Source organism: Pleurodeles waltl, chromosome 1_2 (genome assembly GCF_031143425.1).
Source record: "Pleurodeles waltl isolate 20211129_DDA chromosome 1_2, aPleWal1.hap1.20221129, whole genome shotgun sequence".
NCBI lineage: Eukaryota > Metazoa > Chordata > Amphibia > Caudata > Salamandridae > Pleurodeles > Pleurodeles waltl.
Window position 1 is genome coordinate 149891840 of NC_090437.1, and position 27868 is coordinate 149919707.

Below are 27868 nucleotides of genomic sequence, written 5' to 3' on the forward strand. Positions count from 1 at the left end.
AAAGACTCTCATACACATTTACTGACCCACACAGACACTCACACACCCACTCACAGGCCCAAACAGACACTGTCACACCCACTCACAGATGCACACTGAGACTCTCAGACCTGCTCACAGACCAAAACACACTTACACATCCACTATCAGACACCCACAGACACTTACACACCCACTCACAGACCCAGACAGACACTCACACACCCTTTCACACGCCCATGCAGACACTCACAACATCCACTCAAAGACCCATAGAGACACTGTCACACCCGCTCACAGACCAACACAGGCACTGTCACACCCACTCACAGACCCACAAAGACACTCACACATCCACTCTCAGGCCCCCACAAACACTCACACACCCACTCACAGCCCCACAGAAACACTGTCACACCCACTCACAGACCCACACAGACACTCACACACCTACTCACCGACCCACACAGACACTCACACACCTACTCACACACTCACAGAGACACTGTCCCACATACTCACAAACCCGCACAGACACTCTAACACCCAGTCACTGGCCCACACACACTCACACACCCAGACAGACTCTCTAACACCCACTCAGACCCTAACAGATACTCTCACACCCACTCAGAGACCCAGACAGACACTCACAAGCCCACTTAGAGACCCACTCAGGCACTCACACACCCACTCACGGACTTACACATACAGTGACACATGCAGTCACAGAGACTGTCAAAGCCAGTCACAGACCCATGTAGATAGGTACACACCCACTGACAGAGCCACACTCCTACTGACATACCCACTTATACACTGATAAAACCGGTCACACATCCACTGACACATTCTTAAGGGTTGCTGGTGTGCATTGGATGACTACTTTTGAATTGTGAATCCATGATGGATCAGTGGATCCAGATGAGTTTTAATAAGACATTAAGAGCTGAAAGATAAACAAATGATTTTATGCTAAAATTATTGGCTCTCAAAAGTGCCTTTGTGTTTATGATGTGTAGGGAATAACTACAGATAAAACATGATGCAGTCGTTTAAGTTATGGAGGAACATCCTGTTGCCTCGCTCTGTGAAATTAACTCCATCATTTCTATACATACTGTCCATATGAAAGCGTAAGTTGTTGTGGTATATAGAGCCCATGTTATGGTTTCCGAAGAATGTAGAACCAGTTTTATTCACGTTTGCTGGATTTGTCTATTTGTGGACAGAATTCAGTTGACTACATCCACTTCTGCTCTTGGCAAAGGTTAGAGAACACTAAAGCAGTGTTTGGGAAAAGTGTCATTAGGTTACCAAAGGTATGTTATACAAGGAATTCCAGTCCTATCCCAGTAATTGTGCCTAGGTCATTGCCACCACACTGCACAATACTGAGGTCTGGATGTTGGCAACCCATAATGCTTTCAACCATAGGCAGCAATTTATGCCACTTTATCCCTCTCTGGCCAACCCAAGCAATATTCACATTAGGTAAACCCATGACCCTTTGAATGCCCCTCTTTCTAGCACTATCTCTCACCCAAAACACAAAACTATGACCCACAATCCATACTGTGAGCATTTTGGAGGGAAGCTGGAGTAGCGGACAGGAGAAAGCTGCAGCTGAATGAGACAGATTTAAAATTAAAGTCAGTTAAAATGGAGGGTGGCACGTGAAATATAGAAGATCATATTTGAATGAATGGTGTAAATATGGTAGAGCCTAAAGGTGGGTGGTGATGTTGAGATAAAAGTAAGTAGATATGTGATTGGCTTTGAAGAAATAACAAATAAATGGTGGTTGAGATATGCTTAAAATTCGAAATACTAAACCACACCTGCTACAGATTTTGAAGCTAGTATGCTCCTGTCAGAAAGTGTTATGAACGTTTGACCTGCTGCTTGCAGGTAAAGTTTCAAACTTGGTCACTATAGTAACGGAGCTTCAAGAGCATGGGGGGGAGGGAACAAAAAAGACTAGACTGTTACCATGACATGAGAGTAGCAATAGAAAAAAGGCTGAATAATGAGTGTTAGAGATCAAATTTGCTTATTTACACCAAGTGGAGTATAAGTAAGAATCTTTATCAGTAGAGTCATGAAATGGTTTTTTGGCATCCTATGTGGATCCTATGTGGATCTGCCACTGGGGTCATGCTGAGCGCTGAGGTGAATCCACAAATCTGCCCAAAACCCCTAACCCTAAGTAAGAGCATAACAAAATGCCTGCCAGAGCAATACATAACATAGTTAAGAATTGGTATCAATTTCCTAAGAACTTTGAGAATTCAATATTTATGAATCAATTCTCATGCAATCTATACACTCCTTTCAAGCAATAGTTTGTTTAAAATCAAAGCCTGGGAAACTACTACCAGCAGGGACAAAAAAGCCTTAAGCTGAGGGTTGTCTAATTATCTTTAGATTTTCAACAGAATATTGATACTGTGGGTGTAGAGAGAGACACTGATGAACCCATTTACTATTCTTGGAAATGGTGTGCCTATCAAAAACAAAAAATTCTGTCAAGAGTTAGTGGATGTTTATAAAGTTAAAAAAGCTACAATATACCTCAAACAAAATAATATCTAGTATAAAAATGTTGATATTGTTGGAGATTGAAGTGTTGTGGAGAATTAAATGTTACCATCAAGTGAACAGATTAAAAAAGTGGATACAACTAAATCAGAATAAATACAAGAATAATATTGTATTCATCCACTACATTCCAAAGAGGATATTGGTGATGCTGTTGATCTTCTTTAAATGCAACAAACAAAATCAGCTCCAGTGAATGTGTTGAGGAAAGGTTTAGAGGATCAATGTTTCCCACAATTGTATGCAACTGGGGTAGGTGGCCAGTGTGATGACTGCCCTGTACAAATACCAGCAGCTGCGTACAGGTCAACCAGATTATATTCAGAGGACCCTCGATTTCACCAGTTTATTCCATACATATTACATATATTATTTGAAAGTTGCTTGTCTGGACTATCATTTGCTATCAACTAAATACTGAAGACAGGAGTTAATCTTCACAATCTCTCTACAAAGGAATTTGTTGATAAAGTTCATGGTAAGGATGAAAAGTTGGAATACAATTTGATAAATTTGATGGCATGCCAATGTGGGACCAACAAGTATTGGTTTCTTTGTCATGGTGAATTGAAATGTATGTTCAGAAACTTAGGTGCACCTACTTGGTGTTTGACACTTAGTTGTGCAGAGTATCCATGGGATGACTTGCTTGACTTTTTGAGATAAGCAAACTCAAACATTAAAGACATTGATGTGAAAACAGCAGAATAACTATTCTCTTTGGTTCCTGTTAATGTTTATAGATATTTTAACCACAGGTATGGATATTTCATTTGTGGCAGACAACTCCATAGCTGTTGCTCATTATGTTACTTCCTACATAACAAAAGCATAGAAGTCAAAGAAGAAGGATGTGTGAGAGGAGACTTCTTAAAAGTTGGTAACCAAGATATTGTACAGCTTTAGGGGCATATTTACAATCCCCATGTGCTGCTGGTGCATCACGTTTTGTGATACACCAGCAGCACACATTGCAGACCCATCTCTACATGGCCACACAAAGCCACTTTGTGTGGCTTTTCATGGCCCTGTAGATATGGTGGAAGGCAACGCAGCGCAAGTTGCTGCGTTGACTTACACTGCATCAGGGAGGCATACCATGGGTGTTGCATGGGTGTTCCAATTCAACACCTATGGGTTTTGATGCATTTCCAGATTTACAAGAATCTGTAAACCTGGGAATGCGTTAAAACTGTACGCCTCACCAGAGGAGGCGCAACTAGGAGAAATATTTTAATTTCTCCTTATTGCTTCCTCTTTCAATGTGTGCTGCATTCTGCAGCACACATAGAAAGAGAAAAATACCTCACTGGATTGTTTTTGTGCAGTAAGATGTCCCTTCATGACACTAAAACAATCCTGCTGACAACCCAGGCACCCTGGACCATGGCACAAGGGTGCCGGGGCTGGCGCTAGGCAGCAATTTGTGCATCAGCAAAGACGGAAAGGACAGAAATGCACCATATCTTGTAAATATGGTGCATGCTTGCCCTTTCCCTGTGGAGCAGGGCCGAGCAGCAAGGTTAATCCAGCCAAAAACTCTGGAACAGAAGATATTTTTAGTGCTACAAGCATGTGGCACTTTGTACAGTAAGTGACAATGCCATTAGGCTCCACATAGGTAGCTGGTATTGTTACTTGTGAAGGATACAATGGTTCTCTGAAACATGCAGCAGAGGTGGACTCTCCTGATGCACCTGCTCTCTTCCGCATCATTTTGTTGTACACTCTCATGTATTGTCTTGAGGTGCTTCCTCATACTGTTAGTAACATGAGAGTACTTTTTTGAAGTCCCTCCTGACAACTGCTTAAACATTTTATAAATACGTTTAAATTAAATATAAATATATTACATCACCAAAATATTTTGCAATCACCCCAATAAATTATATACCTAAAGTTAGTCCCAGATTTATGGTGACCGGGTGCCATTCCAACACCACATTAGTGCCAGTTTTTTAATGCTAATGTGACGTTGGAAGGGCCAAAAACACTGTGCCATATTTACAAAGTGGCACAATGCTGGCATTGCGCCACTTTGTAACCCCTTGCGCCACATTATGCATGCACCAGGCATAATGTATGCAGCGGGGCGTTCCAGCACTAGGTGGCCATAAAAATGGTGCAAAAAAATCTATGCAATTCCTTTGTGCCATTTTTATCTGCATTTGTTTAACGCCTGCTAAGTACAGGTGTTAAAAAGAGACTCCCATTGTGTTTAATGGGCCTCTGGATGCTTTGCAGGATTAGCGTCACGGTGGGCCGTATTTAGGTGTAGCCCCACTCTTCATATATCCGGGCCTTAGAGTTTACCATAGGAGGACATAACTGATCAAAAAAGTTAAACCAATCAAGAAAATAAAAGTAGAAACAACTTTACCAAAAAAATCAGACAAACAATTAAATAAACAATATAAAAGGCACACTAATTCTAACAAATAAATACTGCAAAAACTGAAACTTTGTTGGATTCTCCGAGCACACTCTTAAGGAAAAATTATACAAATCTCAACAACTACATAACCAAGTAAGTATAACTTATCTTTAAACTATAATGCACTTGTTAATGAACTTAAAAATGTAAAATAGCAAATAATTATAAAACACCCTCCAACATCTATCGCTTTATTTGCAATTCCTAAAGGAAAACACTACGGCTTGGAAAAATGATAAACTGGCAGACAAAAAAACCCAATATCACAACCAGCAAAAAAGATGTAAGAAAGTAAGTATACATAAATGGATAAACAACTTTAAACTAACAAAAGAGTGATTAAAAATAAACCTAACGATCTCAACCTCTTCAAACTACCAACAAATTAACATTCAAAATTGAAACTGACTTTTTTTCATCCAACCAAAAAGGATGCACCCTCACTTGAACACCACCAATGAAAAACCTACAAAACAGTAATGAAACAACTGTTATGAACATACATGTAAATATACAAAATAGAAATAGTTGCAGAAGTTTACATATAAATCACAAACACAGCAATTTTAAAGTATTGTATATGTTTATACTGTTACACTACTTTCACATACAATGACAGAGGCAGCAACATACATAACAGCTCAGAAAGGAAAGCAGTTACTAAATGACATGGGCTTTGTCTACAGCCAGACATTTACATCGGAAATGTACAACATTTTATTATAATGCATACTAAGGGAGGGCAACTACAAAAGATGATGTTGTAATTAATGCAAGCGAGCACAACCACTCCCAAGTATAACAGCAATAGAAGTAAGGGATGTATTACAGAATATAAGAGGGGCTTTGTGTTTCAATATTGAATGCATCAATATTATGTCAGCGATCCAATTTATTCTTCTTGAGAGGTAACGTAAGAGTGCTACCAGTTGAGTATGGACACTTATAAAAAAAGCTTCACAGTCTGATTACTTACTGCTAAAACATATAGATATAAATAATCATTTACCTATTCAAAAAGCTTTTTACCACAGGCTGGGACCTCGTAACATTATAAATATACTATTCCCCACTCTGTCAATCAGGATTCAATTATGTGAGTCTTTGGTGACACATAGCCATCTGTATTGATTGCATTAGTTAACTGAGATTTCATAATATAAAAGAGTACATTTTCCACAGATTAGTTTAACTTGAATTATTTTTCACTAACTATGTGCTTGTTTTCTTTTTAAATGCAGTTCCCTGAAAATGAAAACAACAGCAAAACAGTTATTGAATGTTTTGTTCTTTTTGGCAACATCTTTGACTCCTATTTCTTCACCTAATAACTGTGCCCCAGGGCACTCAGGATTACAGTTCTCTTCTTTCTATGCACTTCAACCTCTGCATAGAAATGAAGTCAGCCTTAAAACCCACCACATAACAAGGTCGAACTTCCAGGCCATCTTCATTTACAAGTCTTTGCAGGCACATTTATGCCTACCTGGGAATGCAGTCATGGATCCCCAAGGGGCGCACTTCACAGTTTGAAGATGCCTGTTCTAAACAGTCAGGCTCATTACACTACTCTTGCCCTGAAGACAGGCTATGCTATTCTATGACGAAGGGCTAGGTATAGTCCATATAGGATTTTTTTTTTTTTTGTGGTGGCAAATTTATGCTACTCATATCCAGTAAATCAGTGTTTCCTGTTACTTCTACTTGCCCTTGGAGATTTGTATTGTTCCTTAGCATTGCAATAATTGACTTTTAAGTGCTTCCCAAACTCCGCAGAAAAGTGCTGAGAGTTCCAGCTTGGGTACACCTGTCACATTGTTGATAAGCAGTAAACGTTCTGATGCTGTCACTGGCAGTGATCCATGCCAGTGTTACTATTTCTGTATCTATCATCTTTAAGGTCTCAGCTGCCTGAGCCCGATGGCTGCCTTTCAAGGGCATGCTGTATTTTCTGTTGCACATCACTGTTAGCTGGGCACTGACTGTTGTCATCCTTTCACGCCATGGAGTGTGGTTGCTATCTTTGCTGAGTTTTTAGGCGTATAGGAGTTTTTAGGCAGCCAAAGGAGGGGGTTTAGGGTGTCCTATTATAAATCCATAAAACGTCTTGTATGTGTGGGTCTGTTCAGAAAATAATATTAATATGGTATTGAATAATGAAAATCTACTGAGTGAAGGGATATTATTTATTTGGTTTCTTTTATCTGATGTTGTACTTGATAACAAGCTTCATCATTAGAGGAACAGACGGTAAAGGAACTGATGGGGTAAAGATAGGCAGGGTGTGCACAGGACGAAAATGGATTGAGGGTGAATGTAGATGTGACATAGGTGATCCTGAGTAGCTTGATCACCTCACGGTCCCCTTAGGTGTGAGGAAGAAGAATGAACAGCACATTTTGACACATATTGTGTAGTGAGTATTTGGAGTTGCAGCACAACAAATAATCAAATACTGTTTAAGATATGTTGTGTTGCAACAGAATAACATAGGAAAAGGTCTGTGGTAATGGTGGTCCATTTTTCACCATTTTATGAAAATTCTGTGCCGAAATACTGTAAAAGAGTCTGAAGGTGTGTGCTCTATTTCTCATCAGGTGCAGCATTCTTCCCCACTTCATATCAGGGGATACATTAGGTAATTCTAATCACTAATGCAGCCGTTAGTTGCTCGTGCTACCTGACTGGACCTCACCATCTCAAAACAGAGTGTGAAACATCCAAAGGAAAGTGCTGAAGAGCCAAGTGTGCCCTTATCAAGATTTACAAATCAACCTTTTTTGTTATTCTTCAGAACTGCCTCCTGGTGCTCAACTGATAACTGAAAAAGCTGAGGTCTAGGTTAGTATGTGCTAACCAAGTGGCATTATCACCAGCAAAGGAGGAAAAAAATGTTCTTCTTGTTTAAAGAGACAATGCTGGATTATTGAAGGCTGCTGTGTGGGCTGCACCATCTGCAGAGTTGAAGAGTTTAAATCTATAGAAAATGTACAATCTACTGGAGGGCCCACTGCCTTGGCAAAGGATAATTATGTCATATTTCACATTGATGAATAAGGGTTTGGTGGATTTAACATGATGGCTACTTGTGGGTTCAGAGGGGGATTTGCTGCATTTTGGATCACCCATCTGGATTAATCCCAAAGGATTTTATTTGTTACAAGCTCTGCAAAGGCCTGTGCAGGTAGCTGTTGTTACGTGTGCAGCACATCGGTTAGGGACAGATGGAGTTTGAAGAGGTAATAATTTTGAAAATGCTATAGCTCACTATTCTGTTTTGCAAAGACCCAGTGGGGCAAACTGCTTTATCTGCGGCTGTGACATTCCCCACTTTGTCTGCTCAATATGTTGTAGACATAAGGACCATACAAGAGAGTGCACAGAAGGAGTGAACGTGCGAAGAATGTTTTGATGTGCAATGAAGAGCCGTTTGGGTGGACACAGACGGAAGGATGGTAGTACATTACTTAGGGCCTGATTTAGAACTTGGTGGATGGGTAACTCGGTCAAAATAGTGAAAAATATCCCATCCGCCGAAATCTAAAACCCATTATATCCAATGAGATTTCGATTTTGGTGGATGCGATATCTGTCACAGTAGTGATGGAATAATCTATCCGCCGAGTTCTAAATCAGGCACTTACTGAGAAGGAATACTAAGTTGTTACATGGCCCAGTCACTTAGGAAGAGATGCGATGTTATATAGCTTCTGATGAGTTATTCCCCATTAGTGTATGACTCTTTTTTGAGACTGCAGCTTAGTGTGCATGTACTCAAAATGAGTGGAAATCTATCCAATGCACTGGTGTGAGACAATGACTTTGGCAAAGCTATTGCTCAAGGGACTGATACCCCGATATGGTGTCCTGATATTTATAGAAAGTGATCAGTGTGGACATTTCAAGAACAAGATTACAAAACTGTTTTGTGAGTCTGTGAGACTGCACTGTGTATAGCAACCCATTCTTGGATGGTTAAAAAAATGATTAAAAGCAAGTTGGCTAAAATGTGTGCATCCACTACCAGGAAATGGCCTGATTCCCTTCCTCTGGTGCTCATAGGTTTGAGCTACACTACAAACCAAAGCACTGGACGTAGTCCTAACAAAATTTTCATGGGCAGACCAATGGGAGTCCTTGGTGTTCCTGCCACTGCACTGATCATAATATCTGATTGTATGGTCTTAGATTATTGCAAATAACTGCCTGATTTTGTATGCTGTGTATGCTCTGTGTCCTGCAAAGTTCAGCATACAGTCTCATTCCCCTCAATGGCTGTGTGTCACAATCTGGAGCCCATGGTACAGATCCCAGTGAAAAGCTATGTGCCAAAGAACTGTCTGCAATATCGGTAGAGAAGGTCATACCAGGCCTTCTACTGATGAACACTGTTGTCAAATGTGAAAGGTGGCCTGTCTTTCTGCATGTGTAACACACATAGAAGTTGAGAGCACCAAAGAAGGGTAACAGAGACACCTTGCCTACAAGAAAAACCTGTCCTGATTTGAGTAAAAAAACAACATAAGGAAAGGAAAAAGAAGAAAGAGACAGAGCTGTCCGGATCCTGATTGAAGGTGAAAAATGAAACGCAAAAAAACAATTAGTCTTTGTCATCATGAGAGCTACATTCACTGTTTGCACTATTGAACTAGTTCTGGATCAGCAGATGGAAGTGATTTTACCAACAAGGAATAGTAGCTCCTCCACCATGGCAATCATCAGCAAGAAAATAGAGACAGAGGAAATATAAATGGGCTCACACCACTGGCATGCCTATCAGGAAAATAACAATGGTCCTGATTTTATACATATATATATATCAGATGAAACAATTGAAAAATAGGCACTTTATCGTCAGAGAAGGAACATGGAGTAAGACACTATTGATATATTTTCACCAATGGTTCCTCCAGTGGGGGTTGTTCTACACAAGGAGGATAAGATAACAGGCACACTTTTGGGGGAGTTGGTGAATAAAAAGGCTGGTGCCCTTTCCAATATCAGAGAAGAAATTATTGTAATGTGTAGCATGGTCACACAGAATAATCCTATTGGATCTGGGTCTTATTTTTATTGCAATGGAAGGTGGGGTATGCAAGGTTATAAAGAGTGCTGCATCTTTATTGCAGATGATAGACAAAATAATTTGCACGACCTCATGTTAGATATTTCAAAGGTTTCACAAGAAGAACATGAAACAAGTAAATCATTGTTTTGGGTAAAGAGAGGGAACAGGCTTGAAATTTGGATACGTAAATGTTAGGTCTAGGTGTGGTAGTTTGTGCTGGACCAACCATATGTTTGATGTGCTTGGGATTAGGGAGAAGTTGTTGACATTCCAATGATAATTCTTTTCCTTTGTGTGCCTCAATAAAAGGTCTCTGTGCCTTGCAATTAAGGCTGGGTGCTCCAAAGTGATGCATCAGCTCACTATGCAAGCGAATGCAGCATATGATCAACCAAAGCCTGTAGTGTTTACCACTTCAAAGAACTGGCTTGAAATCTGCAAACATTGGTGAATATTAACTTTATATCCTTACAACAGTCACCACTGAGTCAGTTTACTAATGTCATGGTATCAAGGACTAAAGTGTTCTCATGAGCACCCCAAAGATAACATGCATAATTGACTCCAGTAACACCTGTACTCCACAGATACAAGAACGATGGGGCTTGAAAATGTGTACTGGGCAAAGATGACTTGTATAATAAAGTGAATATGCAGAACAGGAATAATAAATTGCAGTTACTGTACCCAACTTTGACTTTATTACATACATGTTTTTTGCTTGAATAGGCCATACGGGACCCTAAGGCTGCATTACAGTAATATGAGTGAAAAGGAAGAGGAAAGAGGGAATAAGAAATGAGAGGTAAAATTAATTCTATTATGGCATGCTGGTTGTCCATATAGCACTGATGCTACTTTCTAAGGCTGGTCTAAAGCACTGAGAGACAACAGGAATACTCATTAGGATAAAAGAAGGCAAAAGAGAACATTGATATTTTAGAAGCTCGTAGTGACTATGCCATCTGAAGGCTACTGTTTAATGCTACAAAGGAACTGAGAATTGGTAGTTTAGAGAAGATGAGAATGGTCTGGCAGTTTGCGTGAGTGTAAAATAATTACACAGCACCAATGCTATTTCAAAGTGCCAGTAGACCACATCACATCAGCGGTCACAGTGTTTCTACTCAGTGGAGAATACACAAGTTCTCATAGAAGTTTCCATGGAGTTGGTCAGTTTTGTTTTACTTGCAGTGGGTTTGTAAAGATACTCCTAATTCCAAATAACTGCATACCTCTTGGCCTTCCTCTTAGCACTGTCCTAGTGGGAATGTATAGCGTTGTTCTGAAGTAATGTGATGTTAATTTAGAACAAAGGCATGGGAAAGCCATATTACAACACAGATACATAGCAATATTTGAGAAACTGACTTTCAATGAAATGGAAGATTGTGTATTTGGCTTAAAAAAAGGAGGACTGTTGACATGCATGGAGCACAAGAAACAATTTCTGTTAACACATTAAAAAGCGTGTAGTAACTCCTCGCCAAGTGTAATAGCTTTTGGAAATACTTCTTCTGCAAATTATTCCTAAGTAAGGTTGCCACCTGGCTGAGTTTTTTACTGCCCTGTGTTTTTATGCCCAGGATGGCAAAAATATTGGCAAAAACAGTAAAGTATGGCATTTTTTCTCTTCGTAAACATAAACCTAAATAACGAACACAGAGAGTTCAGTAAAAAAATGTTGAGAGGTGTCTTAATGGTTTCAGAATGATTGAGGGACCATGGTGACAACTGCCATGTTTGACAATTTTATACATATTTTCCACCTACCAGTGATGAAGCAGGAAAAAAGAGACTAACAAACATTTCTATATCATGTAATAAAGTCATATAAGAAAATGTGATTTTAGCAGAGAAAAATAATGTGTGTAGAAAATGTGCCCACGAAGTAGTTCGCCATTATTATGAACACGCTTAACCTTTTAGATGCGGGCGTCGGCCACTGGCTGACGCCCACACACCCTCCCTGGTGCGGGTCACGACCAGTGGCCGACACCAGGAAGGGTATTAATAAATCCTCAGGTGCGTCGAGGACTTTTTTTTTTTTTTTAAACCTTCCCCTGGGAGACACGGAAGCTTCTGTGTCTCCCCCCGCCACCCACCTGCCCCTTTGTGACGTCAGCGCGCCGCGAGGCGCGCTGACGTTTCAAACGTGTTTTCCCCATCAAAGCAGGAAGCAGCCTTGCGGCCGCTTCCTGCTTTGATGGGGAAAACGGCCTTTCCCGCGTTCGGGAAGGCCTCGTAAGAAAGGGGAGAGTCTCCCCTTTCTTACGAGGCCTTCCTGAAAGTGTTGCCTGGCCCCCGGTCGCAGCTGTGCTGCGATCGGGGGCCAGGAAACACTTTCAGGTTTCCTGGCCCCCCGATCGCAGCACTGCTGCGATCGGGGGGCCAGGAAACACTTTCAAAAGGCCTCGTAAGAAAGGGGAGACTCTCCCCTTTCTTACGAGGCCTTCAGAAACTGTTTCCTGGCCCCCCCGATCGCAGCTGTGCTGCGATCGGGGGGCCAGGAAACCTGAAAGCACAGCTGCGATCGGGGGCCAGGAAACACCACTAGACGCCAGGGATTTCACTTTGGGGGGGCGGCCCCCTCGGAAAACGGGCCGCCCCCCCCCCCGGGCATATTTTTTTATTTTAAAAAAAGGTAGGCGCCCCCCAGGGGAATTTTTTATTTCCCCCCCCCCCAAAAAAAAATGACAGGGGGTCGCCCGTGGGCAGGGTGACCCCCTGTGGGGGCAATATTTTTTTTTAGATGTTGCAGGGTTTCCCTGGGGGCCATTTTGGCCCCCAAGGAAACCATACAACAACTAAAAAAAATATATATATATATAGATCTACATATATATATATCTATGTAGATAGATATATCTATGTACATTGATATATATCTATAGATATATCTATGTAGGTAGATATATATATATATAGAGGTAGATCTATATATATATCAAAGATTTATAAAGCGCGCTACTCACCCGTGAGGGTCTCAAGGCACTGGAGGGGGGGACGGGGGGAGGGAAAGGGGCTGGGAGGTTCACTGTTCGAAAAGCCAGGTTTTGAGGCCCTTCCTGAAAAGAAGTAGGTTTTGGGTCTTGTGAAGGTGGGTTGTGAGGGAGTTCCAGGTTTTGGGTGCAAGGTAGGAGAAGGATCTGCCCCCGGTGGTGGTGTGTTTGATGCGGGGGACAGAGGCGAGAGAGAGGTCAGCTGAGCGGACGTTTCGTGTGGGGTTGTGGAAGGTGACTCTCGTTGAGGTAGGCAGGGCCTGTGTTGTGGAGGGATTTGTGTGCGAGGATGAGGATCTTGAAGGTGATCCTTTTGTCAGTGGGGAGCCAGTGGAGGGATTTGAGGTGTGGAGAGATGTGTTCGTGTCGGGGGAGGTCGAGGATGAGTCGTGCTGCTGAGTTCTGGATGCGCGTAGTTTGCGCTTGAGTTTTAGAGTGGTGCCGGCGTAGAGGGCGTTTCCGTAATCAAGCCTGCTGCTGATGAGTGCGTGAGTGACAGTTTTTCTGGTCTCTGTGGGGATCCATTTGAATGTTTTTCAGTATACGGAGTGTGTTGAAGCATGAGGAGGTGAGAGCGTTGATTTGTTGGGTCATCGAGAGGGAGGAGTCTAGGATGATGCTGAGGTTGCGTGCGTGGTTGGCGGGGGTGGGTGCAGGGCCTAGCGTGGTGGGCCACCATGAGGGGTCCCAGGTGCTTTTGTGTGGGCCAAAGAGGATTATTTCGGTTTTGATTGAGTTGAGTTTCAGGACGTTGGCTGTCATATATATATCACTTTTGTCAATATGTGTGTGGTTTCCCTGGGGGGAAAAGGGTCCGACTTGTCTAGTGGCAGTTTTAGTGCCATAAAGAAGCGCAGAAGGTTTATATGCCTACTGCAAAGAGCAAATCTGTATTTTATGTAAATAGCTGAGTACATTAGTAAAGTCAGCCATTACCTGCGCTATAATACCAATGAAATGTATGTGCGGGGTGGAGGGCGGCTATGAAGAGATGAAGGGCACTTTTGCTGGGTGGTAATGAGGGAATCCGAGGAGGAGGGAGTGGGAGCACCAATAATGATTGTTGGACTGGGCGCAGGAGGTGCTAAAGACTGTGACGAATGGTATGTGACAAGGTGTTTTTTGAGTGTCTTGAAAGTACGTGCTGATTGAGGGAAGAAGCACAGGTAAGGTGGCCTCTACTGTTGCACGTATCTCACACACACCATTGATTTTGTGACTGTCTACGTAGGCTAGTGTTTTAGAGCAACAGTTTAGCCAATAGCAGAGATGGCATCTTGATGGATGACTGCTGCCTGCACTCGGGTTATAGAGGACCGCTCTGACATAGAATCAGAGACTGAGACATCAGATACTGGGACAGCATCTGAGGGATAGGACAATGGCGCAGACTCTGGGAGTGATTTTTCAGTCAGAGGTGTCCCATTCGATAACTCCTCTTCCAGTACATTATGAGGGAGGTGATGACGACAGTCCTACTGTCCCTTCGCAAGCTGTTCGTGCAACTGGGTAATAGTGGGTTAGGCCAACCCAGAGAGCAGGTGAATGCAGCGGCAAGCAGAGAGAGAGAGTGCTCTCTTGGGAGCTCCCCAATTTAGTTCAGCCCCAAATTCCACCACCCAAATCATATTGTGGAGACATCAAAATTATCTATGGCAAAACAAACTGGTTTTGTAAGGCAGGCACCTGTGTTTTTGGTCCTGGATTCGCCAGCCATATAGAGAAAAACACTAAACCCAAACATTTCTGGAAACTAGACATTCGGGGGAGTCGACAGAGGTGTGACTTGTGTGGATTCCCCAAAGTTTTCTTACCCAGAATACCCTGCAAACCTGGAATGTTGGGAAAAAAACTCAATTTTTCTTGCATTTCTGTCACACAAACTGCAGGAATATGCTGGGATCCACAACATTCCTACCACCCAGTGACTCCTCACCTGTCCTGATAAAAACGCTACCCCACTTGAGTGCCTACACCTAGTGCCTGTGTCAGGAATGGATCACCCCAGGGTCAACAGCTGCCTCACGTAAGGACCATCATTGACCGTTGTGTGATCTATTCCTGTCGCGGGCACCAGGCCTAACCACACAAGTGAGGTATCATATTTATCGGGAGACTTGGGGGAACGCTGGGTGGAAGGAAATTTGTGGCTCCTCTCAGATTCCAGAACTTTCTGTCACCGAAATGTGAGGAAAACTTGTTTTTTTAGCCACTTTTTGAGGTTTGCAAAGGATTCTGGGTAACAGAACCTGGTCAGAGCCCCACGAGTCACCCCATCTTGGATTCCCCTAGGTCTCTAGTTTTCAAAAATGCACAGGTTTGGTAGGTTTCCCTATGTGCCGGCTGAGCTAGAGGCCAAAATCTACAGGTAGGCACTTTGCAAAAAACAGCTCTGTATTTTGTCAAAAAATGGGATGTGTCCACGTTGTGTTTTGGGGCATTTCCTGTCGCGGGCGCTAGGCCTACCCACACAAGTGAGGTATAATTTTTATCGGGAGACTTGGGGGAACGCTGGGTGGAAGGAAATTTGTGGCTCCTCTCAGATTCCAGAACTTTCTGTCACCGAAATGTGAGGAAAACTTGTTTTTTTAGCCACTTTTTGAGGTTTGCAAAGGATTCTGGGTAACAGAACCTGGTCAGAGCCCCAAAAGTCACCCCATCTTGGATTCCCCTAGGTCTCTAGTTTTCAAAAATGCACAGGTTTGGTAGGTTTCCCTATGTGCCGGCTGAGCTAGAGGCCAAAATCTACAGGTAGGCACTTTGCAAAAAACAGCTCTGTATTTTGTCAAAAAATGGCATGTGTCCACGTTGTGTTTTGGGGCATTTCCTGTCGCGGGCACTAGGCCTACCCACACAAGTGAGGTATAATTTTTATCGGGAGACTTGGGGGAACGCTGGGTGGAAGGGAATTTGTGGCTCCTCTCAGATTCCAGAACTTTCTGTCACCGAAATGTGAGGAAAACTTGTTTTTTTAGCCACTTTTCGAGGTTTGCAAAGGATTCCGGGTAACAGAACCTGGTCAGAGCCCCACGAGTCACACCATCTTAGATTCCCCTAGGTCTCTAGTTTTAAAAAATGCACAGGTTTGGTAGGTTTCCCTATGTGCCGGCTGAGCTAGAGGCCAAAATCTACAGGTAGGCACTTTGCAAAAAACAGCTCTTTATTTTGTCAAAAAATGGGATGTGTCCACGTTGTGTTTTGGGGCATTTCCTGTCGCGGGCGCTAGGCCTACCCACACAAGTGAGGTATCATTTTTATCGGGAGACTTGGGGGAACGCTGGGTGGAAGGAAATTTGTGGCTCCTCTCAGATTCCAGAACTTTCTGTCACCAAAATGTGAGGAAAACTTGTTTTTTTAGCCACTTTTTGAGGTTTGCAAAGGATTCTGGGTAACAGAACCTGGTCAGAGCCCCACGAGTCACCCCATCTTGGATTCCCCTAGGTCTCTAGTTTTAAAAAATGCACAGGTTTGGTAGGTTTCCCTATGTGCCGGCTGAGCTAGAGGCCAAAATCTACAGGTAGGCACTTTGCAAAAAACAGCTCTGTATTTTGTCAAAAAATGGGATGTGTCCACGTTGTATTTTGGAGCATTTCCTGTCGCGGGAGCTAGGCCTACCCACCCAAGTGAGGTATCATTTTTATCGGGAGACTTCGGAGAACGCTGGGTGGAAGGAAATTTGTGGCTCCTCTCAGATTCCAGAACTTTCTGTCACCGACATGTGAGGAAAACTTGTTTTTTTAGCCACTTTTTGAGGTTTGCAAAGGATTCTGGGTAACAGAACCTGGTCAGAGCCCCACAAGTCATCCCATCTTGGATTCCCCTAGGTCTCTAGTTTTCAAAAATGCACAGGTTTGGTAGGTTTCCCAATGTGCCGGCTGAGCTAGAGGCCAAAATCTACAGGTAGGCACTTTGCAAAAAACAGCTCTGTATTTTGTCAAAAAATGGGATGTGTCCACGTTGTGTTTTGGGGCATTTCCTGTCGCGGGCGCTAGGCCTACCCACACAAGTAAGGTATCATTTTTATTGGGAGACTTGGGGGAACATAGAATAGCAAAACAAGTGTTATTGCCCCTTATCTTTCTCTACATTTTTTCCTTCCAAATATAAGAGAGTGTGTAAAAAAGACGTCTTTTTGAGAAATGCCCTGCAATTCACATGCTAGTATGGGCACCTCGGAATTCAGAGATGTGCAAATAACCACTGCTCCTCAAAACCTTATCTTGATCCCATTTTGGAAATGCAAAGGTTTTCTTGATACCTCTTTTTCACTCTTCATATTTCAGCAAATGAATTGCTGTATACCCAGTATAGAATGAAAACCAACTGCAGGGTGCAGCTCATTTATTGGCTCTGGGTACCTAGGGTTCTTGATGAACCTACAAGCCCTTTATATCCCCGCAACCAGAAGAGTCCAGCAGACAAAACGGTATATTGCTTTCAGAATTCTGACATCGCAGGAAAAAGTTACAGAGTAAAACATAAAGAAAAATGGCTGTTGTTTTCAGCTCAATTTCAATATTTTTTTATTTCAGCTGTTATTTTCTGTAGGAAAACCTTGTAGGATCTACAAAAATGACCCCTTGCTGAATTCAGAATTTTGTCTAGTTTTCAGAAATGTTTAGCTTTCCGGGATCCAGCATTGGTTTCACACCCATTCCTGTCACTAACTGGAAGGAGGTTGAAGGCACCAAAAATAGTAAAAATGGGGTATGTCCCAGTAAAATGCCAAATTTGTGTTGGAAAATGTGGTTTTCTGATTCAAGTCTGCCCGTTCCTGAAAGGTGGGAAGGTAGTGATTTCAGCACCAGAAACCCTTTGTTGATGGTATTTTCAGGGAAAAAAACACAAGCCTTCTTCGGCAGCCCTTTTTCCCCATTTTTTGGGAAAAAACGAAATTTTCATTGTATTGTGGCTATTTTCTTGGTCTCCTCCAGGGGAAACCACAAACTCTGGGTACCATTAGAATCCCTAGGATGTTGGAAAAAAAGGACGCAAATTTGGCGTTGTTAGCTTATGTGGACAAAAAGTTATGAAGCCCTAAGCGCGAACTACCCCAAATAGCCAAAAAAGGGCTCAGCACTGGGGGGGGGAAAGGCCCAGCAACTAAGGGGTTAATTAATCATGAAAATTTGACAATGTAGTAATCCGTCATAATTGCAGCTATATTCTATGATTTTCTCGTTAAACTGTTATATGCTTAGCTTAAATTTAGCTGAGGCTTTGGCCTAGTTGCCTGGTCTCAAATTTTAACTGCGTGGTTTTCACTTATATTAACAAAGATGTGTTTATACCTTTAAACTGTATTTTTCCAGTAGAATGACTAATACACTTATCTCAAGGTTTCGTGCTAGGCAAGTTTCATCCCCTTTGAAGCAAGGTCAGTTTCTGCAGGTGCAGACAATAAGGACACTGATATAGAATGAATTGGCAATTTTGTTGCTACTTGTGTTCCAAAACTCCAAGGACACCTTATGCATAAATGAGTGCTAAGAGAAAGACACTATTCATTGGTCAAAGAGAAGCCACCCTATGAACCCTCCAATGGAAGACACTGAAGAATTTGGAACGTTTTCTTACTTAAACCCACAGGACAAAGAGAAGTCAGCCATTTTCTTTGATGCCATTTTGAAGCCAGATTCAAGACACCATTTTAAATGACACTTTGATGCCTTTTCTCTATCCCAGAGAAAGAGACTTTGAAGAATTCTCACCCTAGAGACTTTAACTTTAACTTTACCCCGTCTTGTCCATGCAATAACTTTTGCCCCCATTTTCCTTGCTGCCACAAGGAAAACTTGCCTTAACTTTGCCCCTTTGAAATCTGCCCCATGCTGATCGAACCGGTACCTGAAGGATGAAGACTTACCTTGAGTGCTGATTTTATTTGGTAATTATGAAAGGATAAATGTGTTATTCATTGTATTTTCCTTCTTAGGTACCACCTGCTTATTTTGACAGAGCCCAAGCTAGAAGTTCTCTAAATTCATGTTGATTAAATTATTTTGCATGAAGCCCCACATGCCAATGCTAACCAGAGGATAGTTGAGGTATTCGCTTGATGCACAATGCTGAATTGAAATCTTGTTATGCTGACCAATGTATGCAATTAGTCAAATTCAGTTACTTTTCTTAGTGATTTGCATTGCTATAACCGAGTGCATTATAATCCAGATTTTGCGTAGATTGCGTTTCTTCCGTCGCTATGGACAGCTAGTAATGTTCGTGTATGTATACCATTTGATTTTGAGACTTACTTATATTGTGTTAGCTTTGTTAATATAGGGAAATAAATTCATTAACTTTTAATAAACAGGTGTGGTTATTCATGACTGAAAGGTCATGATGTGTCAAATTACTGATTACTATTGATTTTGATTTGTTGATCGATTAACGAGTATTGGGTATTGATATTAAATGAATATTGATTATTGATTTGAGGGATCCGACTATTCTTGGATGAGGAGAACTCAACCCGGTCAAAAGGTTCACCGACCTCCGGCGTGTCCAAGTATAAATAATTTATAAGGACTGGACGCGCTATCACCAGCAACATTAAAAACAAATGGCAGGTAATGTGGCAACCCTAAATCTGAAGTAATACCAGGTGTTTATCCTTATTTTCTGCAGGGATGAGAAATAGGCAGATTACTGTAGTGGTATATAAATGAAGAGGCTGTGTGTGTGTGTGGGAAAGGGGGGGCACAGGGAGAAGTGTCATCTTTAACTGTCCTTGGTACAAAGCAATTAATAACCCACAGTCTGTTATTTGTCTGGTTTTGTGTGCTGTGCTATAATCTGGACATAATCTGCATTTAGAATTAAATGACAGAAATTATGGCTTTTCACACTGTGGCCAGTTGCAGCTGCTAAAAAGATGCTGTTGACTGCACCGCTCCAAGGTTCAGCCTGTGGGAGTCTGTAAGTGCACATGATTGATTGTGTAGTAAATGAATACCACTGGACCAGGGATATGAGGTTAAAAAATAAAATTTAAAAAAGGACTTCAGTCCTTTTCATTTAAAAAAGAAGGGTAAAGAATAAAACACTGCTTTAAGTTTGAGTTTCAGGCTGTGTATACCAGAGACTCTGTACTGCTTGCATGAAAAGTCCTTGACAGCACGCTTTCAATATTATTAATTGAATATGATGTAAATATATTAAGTTTGTGCTGCATCAGTATGATGAATGTAACACACAGCTCACAATCTGTGCCGTCCTTATGTCTGTTCTGCGCAATCAAGCTCTCCTTTTTGGGTGCGGTAATGGAGGTGAAAAGTGGACGATTAAAGGCAAGCTTGTGAGCTGAGATACAACACAAGGTGGATCTTCCTGAGCTCTAATGAATCACAGCATTCTGATGTGCAATAGTAATTCACCAGCCTTCAGTTAAACAGGCCCTGCTAAGAACACTTGTTGAGGGGCTGCTTCAATCAGTCTGATATGTGCACTACTATAAAGGCCCTGGGCGATGGGGGAAAGTAGGCTACAGAAACTATTACATGTTTCCTAATTGTTAGAATTGTCATCATTGGCATGGTCTCCCCTAACTTTTTGCCTCTATTTACCATGTTGTTTCTGTGTGCTGAACTCAGTTTTTGCTGTTTTGTTTGCTCTGGACACTTTACAACTGCTGACCAGTGCTAAAATGTAAGTGTTCCCTGTATAAATTATATGTGTACATTGGCTTATCAATGATTGGCATATTTGATTTACTAGTAAGTCCCTAGTAAAGTGCATTAGAAGTGCCCAGGGCCTATATATGAAATGCTAGTAGTGGGCCTGCAGCACTGGTTGCGCCACCGACCTTAGAAGCCCTGTAATCATGGCTCAAATCCACCACTGCAGTGTCGTGAGTGCAGTTTTAAAACGCAAATTCAACTTGGCAAGTGTACCCACTTGCCAGGCCTAAACCTTCCCTTTTTCTACATGTAAGGCACCCCTAAGGTAGACCCTAGGTAGCCCCATAGGCAGGGTGCCGTGTATGTTAAAGGTGGGACATGTACTTATGTGTTTTGATGTCCTGACAGTGAAATACTGCCAAATTCGTTTTTCATTGGTGCAGGGCCTATCTCTCTCATAAGTTAAAGTGGGGACTGTCTTCAAATATCCTTAAATTTCAGAATCCCTTTGGGAGCAGATAGACATGTGGAGTTTGGGGTCTCTGAACTTACAATTTAAAAATAAATTTTTTTGTGAAGTTGGTTCTTAGATTGTGTGTTTGGAAATGTCACTTTTAGAAAGTCGGAAGTTTCTTGCTCAAAACATTCTCTGACTGCTTGTTTGTGGATTCCCTGTCTGGGTCTGTTTGACAGTTGGTCGGTTTGCACCTCTCCTCTAAACAGTGACACAAAGGGAGCTGGGTTGAAGCCTGCATATCCTGATGGGCCATCTGGGTTGATGGGAGGGGAGGAGTGGTGACTTACATCCAAAAAGGCTGTGTCTGCCCTCACAAAATGCAGTCACCAACCCCCTGGTGTTTGTCTGGGGCCTGACCTGTGCAAGGCAGGATCTTGAAAACAACAGAGACTTCTCTTTGAAGTAGGCCTACTTCAAAGGCAGAGAGGGGTAGACGAAGAGCACCCAAACGCCCTGGAAATCAGATTACTTCTGGAACTAACAGAAACCTCTGCCAAGGAGAAGATCTGGAAGTTGGAGGAGGAGTACTGTCTCTTTGCCTATGACTGTGCATTGCTGGGTTGGCCTGCAGTAGCTGCTTCTACCTGAGAGAGGACAAAGACTGACTTTTGTGTGACTTCCCACTGGCGAAGAATCTCCAAGTGCTTGAAACTGAGCTTGCCTCCTATTGTTGAAGTCTCAGGGACAACAAAGACTTCCCTCTGCCAGCACTTGGACTTTCTGCTGAGAGCCCTGCATGCCAAGTGGTGTCCTAACCTGTCTCTGGGTCCTTGAAACGTGCAGCTGGTGGAAAAGGGCAGAAATCTACGCAAAGACCGCTGTGTGGAGAAACTTTCGACGCACCACCCTCCTCGCGGCTGATAAATGATGCGCCATCAGCCTTGCAGCTAAAATAGATGCTCCACCTGCACTGCAGCTGGGAGAGTGACACAACGAGGCTGGATAAACGACGTGCAACACCCGCAGCGGCTGCTGTTAATGATGCAAGCCCCCATGCAGCGCGGTTTCTTGACACCGTGCAACTGGATTTCAATACAACATCACTGGATGCAGAAAATCATTGCAATGCCTGTCCTGATCCGTGGTTCCTGACCGGATCGACTCATCGCTCTCTTGCGCGAGAGAAAAGAAACGACGCAAGCTGACCCGACAGGAGGAGGGACAATTCACGTTCTCTCTTGCTGGTGAGAAAATGACACATTGCTGGCCTTTTTTGATGCACAGTCACCAATGCGGCTTAATTTTGATGCTACCCAGGTACTTTTGTGAACTAAGAGAGTTCTCACTGTTTTCGAAGGATTAAGACTTTATTCTTTTTAAAATGTATATCTTGACTTGTGTATGTTGGAGTTTTGTCATTTTGGTCTTGTTTTGTTTAGATAAATATTGCCTATTATTCTAAACCTGTGTTGTGTCATTTCGTAGTGTTTTCACTGAGTTACTGTGTGTGTTGGTAGAAATACTTACACATTGCTTCTGAAGTTAAGCCTGCCTGCTCGTGGTAAGCTACCAAGGGAGTGAGCAGGGGTTAACTGAGGGTGATTCTCTTTTACCCTGACAAGAGTGAGGGTCCTTCTTTGGACAGGGGGTAACCTGCCTGCCAATCAAAGATGCTATTTCTAACCCTGGTGATCGCAGTTGGGATTGGACTTGACATACAGTGATTAAGTGTACACTACTGTTTTCGGTGCGGACCATTACAGGACCACATACTACTGTTCTTTGCAATTTTAGTTTTTTTCTCTTTTTTGGATTTTTCTCTATTTTCATATTTGGTGGTAATCCTTTATTGACTTTTGAACTTCATTAGGGAACTCGTTTTTCTGCCTTTGGAACTGTGCACTATTAACTCTTCATCATGTCTCAATCTGGAGATGCATCAGCTGAACCTGCTTTTGATTTAGGGAAACTGGAGAGCTATACAGTTGCCCAGTTGAGGCAGTTCTGCAAAAACCTTGCTTGTCCCATTACGGGCTCCACCAGGAACGAGGAACTGCAAAAGGCACTGAGGGCCTGGGTTCCCGCCAAAGAGGCTGAGGGGTACACAGAGGAGGAGGAAGATCAATCTGTCCACAATTGCGAAATGGGTGGGTCTGTTATGTCCAGGGAGAGGGACTCCAGGGCAGGTAGCAGTGTGTCATCCAAGGGTCTGACTCCTGAAGAGTTACAGGACAGACAGGCAGAGAGGGCTCAGGAGTTGGAGTTGGAGAAAATGAGGATGGCCATAGAAGTGAAAAAGTTATTGTTGGCTCATGAGCTCAGCTTGAGGGAGCTCGATCAGAGGAGCCAGTCTGGTAGGGATGGTGGCAGCAATAACACAGTACAGCCTGAGAGGAGGGTGCACATTCCTAAGGATATTGTGAAGGATTACAAAAGGGAGGTCAACATACTTTTGTGGTTCAAGCGGTATGACTCTGCTCTCCATATGAACCCGGTCCCTGAAGCTCATTGGGGGGGCGGGTCTATGGAAGCACTTCAAGTTAGAGGGGAGGGATACTCTGTCATCCTTAGGGGATCCCCAGGGGGCTCACCTACCCTATCATGTGGGACGCCCTGATCACAAGGTATGATTTCACCCTTGATCAGTATAAGGGCAAGTTTAGGTCCTATAAGAAGAAGGAATACCAAACAAGGTTGGAATGTGTTGATTCTTTCTGCAGGTCACTGGGTGGTTGGGTGAAAGGCAGTAAGGTAACAACGTATGAGAGGCTTTACAATTTGATTGCTTGGGAGCACTTGTACAGTTTATGTTTTCCGGACCTGCGCCAGCACCTAATTGACAGAACTCTGACCAGTGGCGGCCCGTCCTTTAGGGCGGAGGGGCCACACCCCCCCACCCTTTGCCCCTCATGAAGAGTGTCTGTCAGGCTGAGCAAAGGTCAGCGTGACAGACACTCTTCATGTTCAGGTAAGGCAGCCAGGAGCAGACATGCGTGATTTGTGCAGACCTCTGGCTGCCTGAGCTGAACATTGCTGGGCTGAGGAGGTCACAGCTCCTATGGGCGTGACCTCCTTAGCTCAGCAAAGGTGCCTCGAGGCCCTCCCCTGGGTGACGAGAAAAGCGTCACCCATTGACACTCGCCCTCGGCGCTTCAGGTTTAAGCCCTGAAGTGCCCAGAGCGAGTGTCAATCAGTGACACTTTGTCACAGAGTGGTGTGGGGTCAGCAGTCTCACTGACCCCATCCCACTCTGTGACAAGGCTGGGACTGCTGCCTTCCCGAGGGCGAGTGTCAATGGGTGACACTTTTCTCACACACACTAGCCAGCCTAGGGTCAGCCAGTGAGGGAAGGCAGCAGTCCCAACCCTCCTGCAACCTGGAGGCTGAAGGTAAGTGTGTGTGTCTGTGATGTTTTAAATTGAAAGTTTGGTGCGCGCGTGCATGTTTGAGTGTTATGAGTGTTGTTAATGGATGTGCGTGCGAGTGTGTGTGATCTTTTAAAATGAATGTTTGGTGCACGCGTGCATGTTCGAATGTTATGAGTGTTAATGGCTGTGTGCGCGTGCGTGTGTGAAAGAATGAGGGTGTGTGATGTTTTAAAATTAATGTTTGGTGCGTGCATGCATGGTTGAATGGTATGAGTTTTTGATTGATGTGCGTGCATGCGTGCATGTCTGTGTGTGAAGGAATGAGTGTGTGTGTGTGTATGTGTGTGTGCTTCCCGCCCGCCCCCCTCCCTCCTAAAGCTGCCGGCCGCCACTGACTCTGACTGACCCTAGGAAGCTTGCGCAAAAAGCAGACAATTGGGAGAGAACCAGTGTGCAAAAGAGGTATCGGGGAGATCATGCCAAGGGTGGGCAGGGTCCTCATTAGAAGAAGTGGAAGGGTAAGGGTAAACATGGGGAGCTCCCCAACCTGGATCCCAGGGTAAAGAATCCCAGCCCCAGGAAGAAACCATAGGTCACTACAGGGAAACCTGCAGAAAAGGGTCTCCGCAAGTGCTTTGCATGTGATTAGGATGGTCACATGAGGGGGGTCCCAAATGTCCCAAGTGGTGCTCAGTCACAGGGTTTGGCCAGTGTAGTGCTTGGGGAAAAGTTGGTTCCAGGTCGGTGGGAGCCAGCTGAGATGACCCTTGTCTCACTAGGGGACATGCCCTAATGCCTGCTAACACTATGAAGTACAGGTAGTGGGTGAGCACCAATGGACAGAAGGTGGAGGCTCTGAGAGACACAAGAGCCAGTGTGACTACAGTGAGTAGTCACCTGGTGTCTGAAGAGCAGATAGATCCCCGTGTACTTCACCAAGTAGTTGCAGTGGACAACTCAGAGCGCCTGTGCAGAGTGGCACAGGTTTCCTTTGAATGGGGTGGGGGGGGTCTCAGGTTTCTTCAAGGTAGCTGTGAGTCCAACCATGCCTGTAGATTGTTTGCTTGGTGCTAACCTGGAGGGTTCCCCTTGACAGGAGGTGGAACGCAGGTCGCACTTGGAAATGTTGGGTCTATCTGGGTGGGTGTGTGTGTCCACCCTGTCTATGGCAGCCCGGCAGGGTAATCAGGAGACCCTGGGGCCTGAAAGAGTGGCCAAGGTGTCTGCCAGAAGGAGAAAGGGCAAGGGGCGTGGGAAACCGGCTCCAGATGTTCCTAAAGTCCAAGAGGAGGCTGAGACTGAGGGGGAGGTCCTGAAGCCTACAGGGGAACAGGTGGCTGAACTGGGAGAGGTCCCTGAGCTGTCACAGTGGCAGCAGGAGGGGGGCCAACCAGGGAAGCTTTCTGTGAGGCACAGAAAACATGCACAACTCTGGAGGGTTTGAGGTGGCAGGCTGCAGACCATGCGTCTGGCAAGGAGCCTGGATCACATTTGATTGACTGGGAGGATGACCTCCTATATAGCGAGCCTAAGGTTCCTGAGCCTTGGTCAGCCGTGTGCTGGTGGTACCCCAGTGATTCAGAGCTTCCTATTGGGTCTGGCTCAGGATGATCCTTTAGCTGGACACTTGAGGCAGGACAAGACCTTTGAACGGCTTGTCACCCACTTTTACTGGCCCCTCGGATGCTCATTGAAGGTCTTGGCCAACTTATCAGGCAAGTGGCAAGACTGGGGGGAAATGCGCCCGTGCTGGTGTTTAAGTCCATTTTCACTTTCATTTGAGGAGCGTCCGAGTGGACGCTATAAGTAGAGTTCCCCCCAGGTTGCCGGTTTCGATTTGACTAACTGGATACAGAAGCGCCGAGTGATGAATTGAACGCAGCCCTCTGAGAATGTGATTTACTGATTGATAGGTGAGTGTTTGCTTTTGTATACTGGCTAATGGTATTAGCCTTTAGCACAGCGAGAAGCTTTGTAATATGGAGCTGAGCTTTTAGCTTGCAGCTTAATACTTTATTAACATCACTTTATTTACTTTTTTTAGTTGCTCTACACGCTACGGTGTCTGAGTATTCAGCAAACATTTGTTATGGCAAAATAAGGGTATGTTGGGACTTATGGCTTTACAATTTTCCAAAGCTTAGTCATTACTTATTGACCTTCATATTCGGTTGTGCTAATTATTTAGGTTTTATAGTGGGTCATTATTATTATTTTCTAGATACCCAGAGAAAGTCTGATGAGTTGGATCTATTAGCTTTTTGAAATTTTGTGAAAGGTATGTAATGTTGTTACTTCAGGTCAGTTTTTAAGGCACTGTGTTTCTATTGGCACTCGGGGTGTATTTGGCATTACTTGGTGTGCTTTTCACTTTTCAGTTTTGATCACTTGGGACGGTTTTAGCATTTTCAAATTTTGAGGACATGCGCATTTATGTCATGACAATCGTTTGATCAAATGTCCCCCCTCTTTGTGAATTTGATTTACATGATATCTTGGAGACATTTTGATTCATGTTATGGATTATAAGCTTTGTAATGGTGTCCTTCTGTCTTTTTCTATGAGTTATTTTCATGTCACGTAAAGTCACAAATTGTAATAGCCATGTTTTCACAAATATCACGGTGACAAGGGTTGAATTTTAAAATGGGATGAGTGCATATTATAATTGTAGTCACTGTTTACATTTCTTACAGCCCTGATGAAGTCTTTGAGAGTAATTATCTCATATGACAAAACACGTGTTGGCTGTTGTTGCAATGTGGATATTGGTTCCAAGGACGGCTATAGTTGCTCTGATGGACTTCCTATCTCAAGATTAAATTGAGTTCTTTTTCTCACGAATCCCGGTCCGACTGATAATTTGATGCTATTTGCACTAAACAATAAGCTTGGACTAAAAACATATATGAAGGATTGAGCTTCGATTCATGAGTGCCCTGACATCTGTTTATCACTATTTGGTTTCCTTGCGGAAACACTAGAGGAGCGAGGAAGATCCTCTTGCCAGGAGCACCGTGCTAGAATTTTGGTTCACTCTTGATGTGATGATTCACTGTGAGCGCTGTTTCCTATGACTGTCTTCACCCATGGGCATCAGGTTTATCCTGGTCTTGGTGGACCATCCCACCTGGTATCCGGAAGTCATTCCTTTGAGATCGATCACTGCCCCAGTGGTGGGCCGTGCATTGATGGGGGTTTTTACCCACATGGGGTTCCCTAAGGAGGTGGTGTCGGATAGGAGTACCAACTTCATATCAACTTATATGAAGTCTCTGTGGAAGGTGTGGGGTAACGTTCAAGTGCACCACAACTTACCACCCCCAAAGCAATGGTCTGG